The sequence below is a fragment of the Oncorhynchus mykiss genome, chromosome 13 (assembly GCF_013265735.2).
Source record: "Oncorhynchus mykiss isolate Arlee chromosome 13, USDA_OmykA_1.1, whole genome shotgun sequence".
In the NCBI taxonomy this organism is placed as follows: Eukaryota; Metazoa; Chordata; class Actinopteri; order Salmoniformes; family Salmonidae; genus Oncorhynchus; species Oncorhynchus mykiss.
The window spans coordinates 22,981,501-22,995,228 of record NC_048577.1 but is presented as its reverse complement, the minus strand read 5'-3'; the positions used below and the strand labels follow the sequence as shown (position 1 = coordinate 22,995,228).

At 47.0% G+C, this 13,728-nt stretch overlaps 1 protein-coding gene across 1 annotated transcript in view; it reads left to right on the top strand.

The window, feature by feature from the left end:
* The first annotated feature begins 1,713 nt into the window (after nucleotides 1-1,713).
* The window catches only part of LOC110485974 (axin-2), a 77,902-nt gene continuing 65,887 nt past the window's right edge, over nucleotides 1,714-13,728 (top strand). Inside the window, exons 1-2 of the mRNA XM_036940640.1 lie at nucleotides 1,714-2,079; nucleotides 12,564-12,776. The gene's annotated coding sequence lies outside the window, so the exon portion shown is untranslated. The remainder of the gene's footprint in view (nucleotides 2,080-12,563; nucleotides 12,777-13,728) is intronic.

Genomic DNA, 13,728 nt, shown 5'->3' with positions numbered 1-13,728 from the left:
GGTTCTCATGGTGTCGTGTGTAATTTCCGCAAACATTAGCGAGTTATGGTCATTCTCGAAACAGTTCTAGTATATTCCGTGACGTTATATGAATGCATGTAGATGATAAAGGATGAGACAATCCATACAATTCTGTGACAACAGGGTCATGGTTAAGGTTGGTTCTGTGGCTTAGCTGGACATAAGTCGGTCCCCTCTTGCGTCCCTAAAAACAGTGGGGCGTTGGTCTTGAGAAAAAGGATGCTACCGCTTTAAGAGGTCCATCCGCTGTCCCTTACCACCCTCGATCAATTTTGGCCGGCTCCTACTGTTAGCAGCATTCTGTATTTTTTTTCCCCCTGTTGTCTTGAGTGTGCAGGTTTGTGTGCGTCTGCATGCGCGTGGTTGTGTCAGATTTGCCTTGGTGTGTCTGCAATGATGTGTTGACCAGTGTCTCCAGGTATACTTTGCATCTAAGGACGGCTGGTGACTCGTTGTTTACGTTTTTTCGAAAGCCTAACCACCGTTCCCGCAACCTCAAATTCAGAGAATGATATGCTTTCGCCAAAAGCCCAAGACAACAAGGACTACTTGGGGCATCTTTCTTCTTATCCCGAAATCCACCAAAAATGAGGAAAAAACGCTAGTGGCTGTTTTAAGCAGCTTTTGTGGCCTGCACTGTCACATGGGCTTCGTGGGGAGCCAGGCTTCCTGCAGCTACGCCTCCATTCATCACCTTCATTTCAATGGCCGCCCGCGCTGCCTCTAGGCTAGCGAGCCAGGTAGGGTGCCGTGCTAGCACAATGTAAGGGGATTAGTATCAAAGTAGCTCGGGCTAGGCCCCGCATCCCGGGCCGCCATTCAGCCCTAGCAGGGGAGCCATAGCTGAGGAGCGCTGTGGGGAGCAGCCAAGGTCACCGTGGAGTGAGACTGGGAAAGGAACCCTGGGAACCAGCCGTCTCCCCCTGCTAATCAGAGAGCTAGCCAGGCTAGCAGCACAGCAGGTGTCTCCCCCGCTAAATGTACATCTGTTTGGACCGCGGATAACGTGGCTGACAACGAGATAATGCCCCATGGCTTTACTTTTTTTCCCTCTCGCTCTTCTTTCTCTACTCTCTTTTTCTCTGTTCTCTCTTTTGCTTCGTGTTTTGTCTTTTTTTTGGTTTCCTTGGGGTTTTCATTCACATCTTTTCTTTTTGGTTGTTTCTACCGAAACATTAAATGTATGCTTACTTCTCAGACTTATGCATACTTACCGAATGCTTTGTACTTGACTGGAAATCAGTCCCAAGTTATTAAAGAGAGATTTGGGGGGGTGGTGGGGGGGGCGGAAAAGGTTAGGGAGGATCCAATTAGGGGGGGGGGGTAGAGAGCGAAGCAGAGTAACTTTTTTTGTCAAGTTTCTTTTAAACACAAGATATACAGCCACTGTAATGGTTCCATGGATATTATAAGCCCTATTGCATAATCCTCTGTATTATAACCAAGTTCAATGATGCAATCTCAAAGAGAGAACTGGGTTACAGGTGAAAGTGGCTGGTAGCGGAGTTTTTTGGCTCCTTCGTCCCTCCACCGAGTGATTGAAGCGTATAATAATGATTATAGGCATCATTTTTAAGCCGATTGGGCATTCTGGGAAGCGAGGAATAGGACTAAGGAACTCCGATGGGACATCTGCAGGCTTCAGTAGCACAGTGGCCTAGTAACTCTCAAAGAGAAGACCGACCGGGAAATTAGCAACGAGGTTGGGAAAGAAAATAAGAAATGAGGTAACGAGGATGTAGAAGTTAACTACCGTTGACGTCAGCCATGTTTTTTTTCCCCCGCCCCTCCACCCCTGTTGGGATATTGGCAAGTTGTCATGACGACAGGGATGTTCTGCTGATGAAGTCCCGCTCCTCGTTGTCCAATCAGATTGTGGAGTCTAAAACTGCAGTACGAAACAGGAGAGGACGCACCTATTCCAGTTGCACAATGCCGAGAAAGGACAGCCCGATCCTGGACCACCTACGGACGGAATGGACGATTTGGGGGAGAGCGTCAATGGGGCCGCCGTGGCTCGACAAAACACAGCGGGGGTCGAGGATGAGGGGCTGCCAGGTAGGGGGTCCAATATCGTGTCTGATGCTGTTCATGTCACAATTCATCATTGCTATCAACACGATGGTCGAAGCGTTGTTTACAATTCTTTTCATGACCGATGCAGATACTGGTCACTGTGTAACGCTATGAGTATTGGCGGGTATGTTTTTGTGAAGATATTGTTTCTGGTGGGGGTTTTCAGGTGTACTTTTCCCAAATTCGTAATCCACTCCTGCAGGTGGTTTTACGGATGCGAACGGAAAAAAGAAAACAAATGTTTGACACAATTCTGTATGTGTTGGTTTCGTGGTGGGTTGTAAGGCTATTGTAGAGTAGGTTAATATGCAGAAACCACAGGTAGCCAAATGAACAGAAAACTCTCCCAGTGAAGTGCGATTCAGGCCTTTTATTCAGAATCCTGGGCTACATTTTCCTATTATTTTCGTCTTTTGGCTGGCTTCAAAACTGGCTGAGCTGAAGCTGAGCTGTTTATAGCCCTGTAAAAGATGGAGCGCTTAAGGGGGGCTCCCTCTGTTTTCCTCTGAGCACTGCAGGTAGCCATTGCGGTCATCATCCTTTTAAAACGCGCCTCGTATTCTTCTTATTAAATCACAGCTGCCCACAATTAAATATCGGCCGCCTTGGAGTTTTTAAAATGGGTTTGGAATACGGACCTGGTCATAAGATGATTATAATTTGCTACTCTCCCCATCAGCAGGTCTGTTTAGCACCATACTGCCCGGCCTCCCCCTCCTCGTCTTCCCCCCTTCCCCTCGTTCATCCCCAATCCTTCCATCATGGGGTCTCTGTGGGAAGCCATTTGTCAGACTGACCCCCGACGGTGGATGTGTTTGACGCTTCAAACCTCCAAATGAAATGGATGTTGTCAGCATGGAGAAACCATCTTTATTGGCTCCTGGCTGGATATCAGCGGATATATTTGTTTAATGTTGCGGTGTTGGACAGTTTTGCAAATGGCGGTGGCTCCACACTGAGATGGTTCACCGTAGTGGCCGAGAGATCAGGATCACAGTGTTCTAGGAAATTACAGACAGACTCTTTTTGAAGTTGGGATTATGTTGAACATTTTGGACCACATAACCCCATTCATTAAGATCTTCAAAATGTCTCAAATGCTTTGAAATTATTGACAGATTGACGAGCAACAACATCTTGTGACTGAAGTGATTGTAGAGCGCATGTTCCTTAAAAGTTTATAGAGTTTGAAGAAGGCCACATTGCTGGTAGGATAGAGCAAGGGTAGAACTTTTTTTTTCTCCAATTCAGCATTTCTAAAACCGTGTGTTTTTAAATCTGTCACTTTTAAGAGCCTGTTCTCTTCAGCCTTCACAACAAAACACACCAAAGCAGCATGAGGCTAAGTCTAAGCTGGTCAGTTGGACCTCTGGTTGGAGATACCGAGGCCATTTGGACAGGGGAGATAATCTGCAATAATGGGAAGTTGGTTTTGGAGAAACAGCCCCAAAGCCATAGCGATCACTCTAAGCTGATTGCTGGGTTATTAAGTCGTTTTAGATGGCAATCACTGTCGCCAAGGGCAAAGTCAGAAAAACATGCTTCAACCTTGATTCAACCTCCATTCAGGTTCCATTCAGCCTCCATTCAACCTATTAACAGTTTAAAAAATAGTTCCACCCACCAGTGATTGACACATAACCTTGAACAGTATCGGAGAGATACAACAGAGCAAGTTGTAGATGTCATTTTGGAAAACGAAAGCGTGTCGGCCAGTAGTTGAAACTCATGTCCAGAATGTTTGCTGTTCTATAAAAGGATTGCTTCCTCAGCGTTATAACAATGGGAAATGGGTTTTCAACTGCTTTGATGCTGTGTGCCACATGTGTAATAGGTTTGGTCCCTCAACGTTAACAACCAATGACAGCAGTCTCTTACGATGGATGTTTCATAATGGTCTTAAAGGCTTCGAACTCTGAGCAGCAGGTCAATCACAACACGCTGAGGTTTTTTTTTTTACCAGGAAACCGATGCAGGGGGAAAGACCAGAGGTGTCTTATGATGCAGATTAGTAACACTAGGTTTGTGAGATTTGAGGTCAGGTGTGGTGAGCAGCTCTCCACAGTATGAACCTCATGACCTTGGGTCTGAGGAGGAAGTGAGTTGTTTTTAGAAATGTTCTGCTTTATGGACCAGTGTCCCCTTTTAGCAATGAAGAATGGTATGTCCCGGCCAGAACCAAGATGTAATAGGAAATATGGAGTCAATATGCATTTCAGTTATTCACCACAAGCTTCTTATAAGGCAAATGTCTTTTGGTTTGGGGAGTGTGAGATATTTGTACCCGTTTTACTCCCTAAGCCTTAGACCATAAGTCTTATGAATCCAAGCCTAGATGAAGCTGTCAAAAAGCCACAAATCCCGGAGAAAACCAGCGCAACCTGTTTGGAATTCCTTAATTTGCATCATGTAATCAAGCGACGTTGCCATCTGGATAAATCAACATTTGAATCATCTGAAGAGGAAGGATAATAAGCAGCCATTTCCAAGTCTGTCATCAATCGCCATGGACTCCATGTGTCAGTAAATGTCATCTTGAGGTTGATTGGACCACCCAGAGTTCGGCCCATTAAAAGCCATGCTGTTTTCATTCAGAACTTCCAGCGCTGTAGCCCGACCATGTTCCCCCCCACCCACCCACCCCACGGTTCCCCCCAGCTAACCCACATAAAGACCTCTGATCTAAGGCTGGGGTCCCCGTAAATTACTGTGTTTAAAGGAACCCGAACATGATCAGAAAGACCTAGGGTCCCCAGAGCAATGGGAAGCAATGGAAACATCGTGTTCCATACAGTTAGTGTACATTCCTCCCTGGAACAAACCATAACAAGAACACTTCAGATGATCCCAGTGATACCAGGGCACCTTGAAGGAGTTGGTTGGTTTCGGAGCCGCTGGCTTGACGTATGCCTGATGCGTCTTGCAAGTGGAGATTGCAGGGGAGGGGTTCTTCTGGCTCACTAATTGCTCATCAGTTGTCAGTACAGAAAAACTAGCGCTGTCTAACGCTGTCAGCAAAGGACAATGAATGCATACAGTACGATACTTCTTTCTTTTCATTTAATAGAGGGAGACCACAGACCGAGCTCAGAGAGAGCATGGTTAGAGCAACTATGTGCAATGTGTCCACATTGTTAACATAGCAGACATAAAGAGAAAGAGCAAGATTTCAAACCGGTTTGATCACCGTGGGGCTGCCCAGACTACTCTGACAGAGGAGGAGGAGATGGTGATGGTTGCCTCTTCAAGGCACGTTTCTCCTGTCAACTAATGGTTGCCAACAGCGCTGTGGTGTCCATTTGCGGTGTCCAGTCAGTAAAGAGACAAGCACTGACACCACAAAGACGGGAGCTACTAGACAATAGACGATACCGTCTCCAATTGACCAATGGTGTACCTGCTTGTTGCACCAATTATTATTCAGGGAAAGGCTAGAGATTTGTACTTTGTTGAGAAGTGGTGCATTGGTCTAACGAGAGTTCAAATTCACTTGCTCCATAATAAATAAGAAGAAGATAAAAAATAAAAATAAAATGAAATCAAAAGGAAGTGTTAATTGTAGTGGGGAAAAAAGGTACACGTAAAATGTAATGAAATTGGCTTTCCTTTATCTAGTCAGATTTTAATATTATGCTATTTGTTCAAATCCAATTGGTCTGGGACTGCTCAGGACAGGCAGATCATGAGATAATGGACACATTCTTCATTTCTGATGAGACTATAGATCTAGGATGACGCAGTTCTGTAACGTCTGCTCCCAGCTCACACTCTCAACCATGTAGATCCCCTGAACGCGGCTCACTTTCCAGCCCACCTTCCAGCTCACACTCTCAACCACGTAGATCCCCTGAACGCGGCTCACTTTCCAGCCCACCTTCCAGCTCACACTCTCAACCACGTAGATCCCCTGAACGCGGCTCACTTTCCAGCCCACCTTCCAACTCACACTCTCAACCACGTAGATCCCCTGAACGCGGCTCACTTTCCGGCCCACCTTCCAGCTCACACTCTCAACCACGTAGATCCCCTGAACGCGGCTCACTTTCCAGCCCACCTTCCAACTCACACTCTCAACCACGTAGATCCCCTGAACGCGGCTCACTTTCCAGCCCACCTTCCAGCTCACACTCTCAACCACGTAGATCCCCTGAAAGCGGCTCACTTTCCAGCCCACCTTCCAGCTCACACTCTCAACCACGTAGATCCACTGAACGCGGCTCACTCTCCAGATCACCTGAATTCTGATCACCTGTTCACACACCTGTATGTCATTGTCACACACTATTTAGTTCAGTTCTTTGCACTCCATCATTGTGAGGTGTTTGTTTTGTGACACACTTCTGTTCGGAGCTCTGTTTTTCCCGTAATTGAATCCTCATAGTTTTTGCCTGCCTCACTAACAACACCTTTAGCCTATTCCCTGCCTGTACCTTAGCCTATCAGATTTCCTGTTATCTATCTATTGCCTGATCTCCCGGAGTACATTACTAGCCTTTTCCCTGCCTGTACTGTTGCCTTTTTGGACCCCCTGTGTATGACCTGCCTGCCCCTGGATCCAGCTACCTGCCTCCTCCTGTGGTCCTTTGCAATAAACACCTGCTGCGCTTGCTCTTGAAACCAGCTTCCTGTCTCCCATTCTACTTCGTGAATATTTTTCATTGCCAGAGCAGACTAGATGGATCTGACTGTTTCTTTTTCGAGTAGTTGCAAGTCAGTCAGTGTAACACAGAGTTCAGTCGATGAATGTTATTTTAATTCCCCACATCCCTCTTGCTCATCAACATTCCTTTAATGCTCCATGACGGTTTCGATCTCCTCAGTGTAAAATAACAATTAGAATACTTATACCCTGGTTCAATTACTAACATGTTATTAGGCTAATTGGTCGGCCCAAAAAACTCGGCTGTGTAATGACTGCAAGTCAGTTATAGAACATGTGCATCTCTCTTTCTCTCTAAACCGACAGACGTTGAAACATTGGCATGCAACTCCCACCAATAAGGGCCATTCTTGAGCTGCACCAGGCATCCCTCCCACCCACTTTGATATGAACTGTGAATAATTCAAAACTTGGCTCAACTAGGAGGATGCTACATGGCTCCATGTATAAGGAAACCCTCTTCCTTGGTTCTACGGACGGATGAATTCCGTTTACTGTCCACGCGATAGAGCCGTTTGAAGTGAGAAAGCAGAGTTTGGTGGTGAAGGGTGATGACACCTGGTACACTACCCCGTAGTCATGTTTCAGTTGTCGTACCGTCATTTTACAGCAGAGGCTGCAACTGCGTCCTTAACGGCAGCCTTAATCCCTACATAGTGCGCTACTTCTGACCAGAGCCCTTCGGGGAACCGAGTGCCATGTGGGGTGCGGCGTAGCTTCAGGAGTGCGCGGGGTTCAGCTGTTATAACACTTTATCCAATGACAAGTGGGGGTTTCAAGGACGTGTCGAGCTGTCCAGGCGATGTGCTTCACAAAAGAGTGGCCCCCCATTTCGAATGACTAAAGACTACGGTGGAGGAGAAAAAGAAACAAGGGTCTATAGGGAGGCCATTCCCTGAGGTCTGAACTAATGACAGCTTCCTGTCTGTCTCTCTGCCTTGCCTCACACATCTGAGGGAGGGAGGGGGAGAGAACATCTGTGGGGTTCTGGACCACTGCTTCGGTTAAAAGAAGGGAACGGGGGGGGGGGGGGGGGGGGGGGGGGCTGCATGGCGGATGGATTGCTTTTCATGTATTTTGCGATGGTGCCCATTGGTTTTGATTATGGCTGCCTCTTTCAAGTTGGAAATAGGCCCGGTTCAAAAGACAGTGCTGTCTTTTTCTTGCGTTTTCTCTTTGTGTCTTTGCGACTGGGTGGGGATGGGGACATGTGTCTGTGTTTTGGTGTGTGTTTATAAATCACGTGCATGTATGTGTGTGAGTGCAGATGCTTGTGTAACGAAGGGGGTCGATGGGTTTTTGTGCTCCATACATGTGTGTGTATATGTGTGCATGTGTGTGTGTGTGTATATGCGTGTGTGGGTCTGTCTCATTTCCCCAGCACAGCTGCAATAGGAATAGATTGATGTGAAACACACACATGTTTAAAGGCAAAAGGCTGGACAGACGTGGTCTTGGTACCAGATGGGGGTTTGTAATGAAAAGAGTAATCCCTACCCAGGCATCACTTCCATCAATCCAGCACTACAAAGTGATTCATAGAGGTTTCACAAGAAATCTCTCTCTCTGCCTCTCTCTCTCTCTATCTCTCTCTCTCTCTCTCTCTCTCTCTCTCTCTCTTTCCCTCTCCCTCTCTCTATCGAAGACTTGCAAATGTAGCATTAACTAATATTCAGAGAGCAGCTCGCCTTTTTATGCACCAGGGCCCTTCTCTGATTGAGCTCCAGTTGACGCATTGCAAATGAGTTGCAGTGCCACAGCTAGCTAGTGAAGCAGGCAATGTCTCTGATTTGTATTCAATATACATGTCACTTCAGGACATGCTAGTTTGGAGACTGTGGATTTTCTCTCTCTCTCTCTCTCTCTCTCTCTCTCTCTTCTTTTCTTTGCCTTTTTCTTCTCTTAATTCCACTCCCCAGCCATAAAAATGTATTTCTTTGCCACAGTTCCTCGTTATTACAAAGACGCAGCAAATTGGACACAGAAGCAATTAAGGGAGCGGCAGCCTTGCAAGTGTGTTCATAAGCACAGTCCTTTTCATTCCTGTATGCAAGGCTCTTCCTCCGTCTCCGATTCCACACTCCCACCCTCTTTTTCCATCTCTCTCTTCCTCTCACCCTCCCTTTCTCAGTAAATCTATATTTCTCTCTCCCTCTCTCGACATATCTATTTCTCTCTCTCACTCCTGCGCTCTCTCGACATATCCCCCCCCCCCTTCTCTCTCCCTCTTTTAGTAATAGTGTATGTTTAGCTCGTTCTAAGCAACTCTATGCAGGGAGTATGGGAGGGAGATGGAGTTCTCTGTCGTAGACTTACATCACATTTGCACAATATGTCAAGAATTCAACATGCATTACCATGTGGTGGAGTGGAATGTTTAAAGTGCTGGTAAATGCAGGCGATGAGATTCTTGTGGGACTTTGAAGACAGCGATGTCTAAGGGAACACCTGAGTCTATGGGAGACAATGGGGGTATGTTGCCTCTCTCCTTTCTCAGCAGCAGCTTCCATCAAAATCAAAGCCTTGGGAAGGCAGATACCGTCCAAAGCTGAGAATACATATGGGAATTCATTTCCAGCTCTTTGCTGAAAAAACAACGAGCTCAAATTGTGAAGACAATACTGGCTGCTTTCTCTTCCTCTTTTTTTTAGGAAGACAACTTCCATGTCCTCTTCCCCTCTTCGTCTTCCCCTCTTCTCCTCTTCCTCTCTTCTCTTATCATGGGGAGTGTCTCCAAACACAAGTATTCCTGAATACCCAACGGTGAAATCCGAGGTGCCTTGATGCTCAGTGGAGCGTTTGGGTTAGAGGGAGGTTTGGCTTGGCCCTCCTCCAGGTGGGAGAACTGGGGTGTAAAACAGTTTACAGATCTATGTGTGTGTCTGGGTCTGGCAGGTTGGGGGAAGGCTGGGGCTTAGCCTGGAGGAATGTAACCTGAACACCACTTCGCAGGGGGAGCAGGAGTACGAACCGGCATTCATGCATATTGTCTGGCTTGCAGGAAACGGCCCTCCATGTTCAAGGGGAACCACGTAAACGGCTGACGTAGGCAGTCAGGGGGTTCTGTTGGCCTGTCGGAAGGACTTGGCTGTGGGCCGCCAGAGGAGGAGGAGGCTCTGGGATTACATAGTTAGTTTAGACCCGGTTCCAAAGAGGTAGTGTGTGTGTGTGTGTGTGTGTGTGTGTGTGTGTGTGCATCCCCTTCCATGTGTCTGTAAATCAGCGGACTCAGCATTATGCATGTTTAAAATCACCATAGTCACGTCACCTTCACTGCATAATGAGCAGGAAGCGGTAAGCAGGAAGCTGTTGCAGCAGAGAGCAGATCTGGCTGGCTTCAATGCAGGAAGAAAAATCAGGTGTTGGCAACAAAGAGGTTGGAGGAGGAGAGAGATGAGTATCTCCAAGGACACATACCACCCAGCAGATCAAAAGACCCAGAGGACACGATTGATGGGAAGCCACACTAGCTAGCTAGCTGCTGTATGGTTGAGGTTGAAAGCAGTGGAGGCTACAGCCAACACATGATAGAATTCCTAATGCTGTCCCTGTCTGTCAGTTAATTGAAGCCGTGTGTCTCTCCCAAGGGATAGTTTGGGGTTGTCTTTGTAGTGTATCTTTGTCCCATTGTGTGCTTAGCTAATCATTTTCCTCAGTAACTTCAACAAAAATACTGTCGTTATTTGCATTTTTCTCTTGTTTTGCGGTAGTCTTAGTCTAGCTACTGATGTTTGACAGAGTTTGTATCAAACCATATTCATTTACATGATGGTACCTTGTAAAAAAACAATGTTTTTCTATAAATGTTTTTGTCAACATCAGTTCACTTGGTCACATGGGAATCGATAACACCATCTCCATTGGTTGGACAAATAATTCAACGGAGACTTTAGCGCAAAGACTATTCATCATACATCCTTTGATTTATGGCAATTAACTATATGTGTACCAGCGCAATCACGACGCACACACGGTTTGAGGAAGCGGTAGCGGAGGTGTCCGCTAGTCATGTCCCCCCTAACACGTCCCCTTCCCCAGAGACGGGAAGAAAGTCACTCTGTCGTTCTGTCTGTCTGAGGACGTACAGGGTCTAAGTCAAAATACACACGGCTGACAGTCTTAAAGACCATGTGAATATCTGCACCTTTCTGTCTGGATTGATATGATAGAACCCGCCCATTTCAGGCACCTGTACTACATAGCAGCGACCTGCTTGGACAGTTATGTGCCTGTGTTCTGATGGGCTGTTGTTGTGTTGTAATTGGGGACCCCATTTATCTGTTTGCTCTGGGTTCTACGGGGTCCAGCATGCCAGTCCCCCTGCTGTCTGCCAATCACGTGAATGCCTGGAATGTGCTAGTGCCAGGTGTCCTTGTGGTTGGTGGAACAGGGGGGATGGGGGGAGGGGGTTGGGCACTGCAAAAGTTCTAAGACCAGGCCTTTTCTTTGTTCTCTCTCTTTTCTTGTGTTACATGTCGCTGTTCCTTTAAGGGCTTGTTTGGCGTGGGCTACTGCCAGACAGTAGCCTGTGAACGTTTGGGTTCAGTAAACCGTTTTCATTGGACAACTCGAGAAGTGTTGTTTCGAGGAGGGGTTTTAATTGAAGCGCTCAGACAAACAGACTTAAACAATGCTTAATAGGAAGATAAATAGCCCTTTATACTAGGGATAAACAGCACTTGGAACTCTTGAAAATGAAAAGTTTCTCTCACCGCAGTTCACAACCATGAAGCAAACCATTTCTATCGTTTTTTTTTCTTCTCTTCTTTATGGCACTCCTATCTCCGCTAACCAAACGAATGGGTCAGGGCTTTGAAGAGGAAATGGCATGCATTCCTCCGCAACTCTAAGAGGTATTTACAGATGCTCTCTGAGTGATTATGTGGCAACAGCGGATCGTCCAATGAATCTTTCACAAAAGCGCATTCTATTATTTACGTTGTCTCAAATGTCATGTGGTTCACGTCTGCAACTGGATGCCGAAGGAAAGCAGCCATTCTGTGAGGGAGTCGATGCCGGGGAAAAAAAGGGAAAAAAAGAAAGTTCAAAGCCGTGGAGAGGTCAAGCATAGGGGTCACAGTCTCTCTCGGAGCCTTTCGCCGCCTGCATGAATACATAACCGCCCGTTGACTTTCTAATGGGGGAGGGGGGGGGGGGGCTGATAAAATATGCTGTTCAATAACCGTTATCATGGGTCCTTTTTTGTTTCCACCCATCTTGTTTTGGTCCACCAGCATCTAAGCGGCGCTGCTGATTGATTAATGAAGAGCTGCCGGCTCCCTTTGGGACCCTTTTGGCCCAGCGTTCCACCTCTGAAATTCACAATGGCAGCCCACTCCTTCTCATGCACGAAAGGGCCTTGAGATTTCCTCTGATATGATCAAAGCGTTGACCTGTGTTGCCCGGGCGACCTTTCCATTCCCTTGCCGAAAACCCTTGAGTGGGGGGGGGGGGGGGGGGGGGGGGGGGGGGGGGGGGGGGGGGGGGGGGGGGGGGGGGGGGGGGGGGGGGGGGGGAGGGGGGGGGGGGGTCCTGGCTCATGGCAGACACCGGGGAATTGTGCGGCGGCGTCTTCTGCTGTCATCTTAGGCCTTGTCTATTTGATGTGACCTTTCACCCTCGACCGCTGTAGCGGTCATGTGGGAGATCTGACTATAGCCCTAGCAGGGTCTGAATAATAAATGACCTAGAATATTATCTACCTGGATATATGTCCCCAATGCTCCCTTTGCAGCTAAGATGTGTCCGAAGGTTCTTCAATTATACTAACCTCAAGGGGGATGTGCTCTCTTCCTTTGTCTTTCAGGCTATGGCACAAAGGACCACTCTAATGTTGACCCATGGAAAGGAGCTGTCAGAAGATTGGAAGCGGTCCAGTGTGGGCCACTGGGGATGGGTTCTGTCTGGAGAGGCTTGTCAAGGAACCAGGCTTGTGTCTGGATGACAATGGGACAAGGGGACATCTGGACCAGTCGAAGACTGACTTTTTCGGTCCAGACTGACATCGGCCATCTTGAAAGTGAGAGGCATGAAGATGTGACGTTCAGTGTCCTCCATTTTGTTTTTTTTTATCTCATTGTCCTGTCACTCTTTTGGCCCCGCCCCAGGACCCATTATTGAGTGCATGACTTTGCATGTTGTAATGTATGTTGTCAACATGTTGACGTATTGTGAGTGTTATTGTTCATATTCGGGTCATTATTGGCTTCTAAAGTTGAGCTTTTTCAGTTTTCTACTTCATATGAACCTTTTTTTTTTCTATTTTTCAATCATTCTAACCTCTTTTGTCAATGAACGTTACTTTGTGGGGGGCTATTCTTCAATGTTTGTTTATTTCTCTGTCAATGTTAGACCCCGGTCCTTTGACGGTGTGTTGGGCAAACTCCACAGTCCTCTAGGATTGAACATCCCCTCAGCTGTGTAGGAGGTCGATATTCCAACGTCTCCACACTGCAAACTAGGCCTGCGCCTCTGAGGATTTGGCAGGGGCGAGGCAGGGACGGCGGTAGGGTCGGACTGGGTTTAGTTTGGCTGCCGTGGGGGGGACTGTGGTTTGGACTGATGTGTCGCTGCTGCCTTGACCCCTGTCACTCTTCATATCAGCAGACCATGAGGAATGTTGAGATCTGTTGGCCACCGATGTGACATAACCCCTCACTTCCTAATCAATGTACCGTTACTATAACACATCTGGTTGTAAAGGGGTTACACAATTGCTCTGAATATTCATGGATACGTTGCAGGCACAGGGTCTGTAATCACTATAGTTACATATGAATAATCATAAACCAGGTAGTTTGGGTCCTGGATGCTGATTGGCTGAAACAGCAGTTCAGCCGTGTGTGTGTATCAGACAATATACCAAGGTGATGTAAAAATACTGGTTTTACCGCTCTAATCATGTTGGCAATCCGCTTAAAATATAAATAAGGCACCTCGGGCCAGTATACCACGGCTAAGGGCTGTATCCA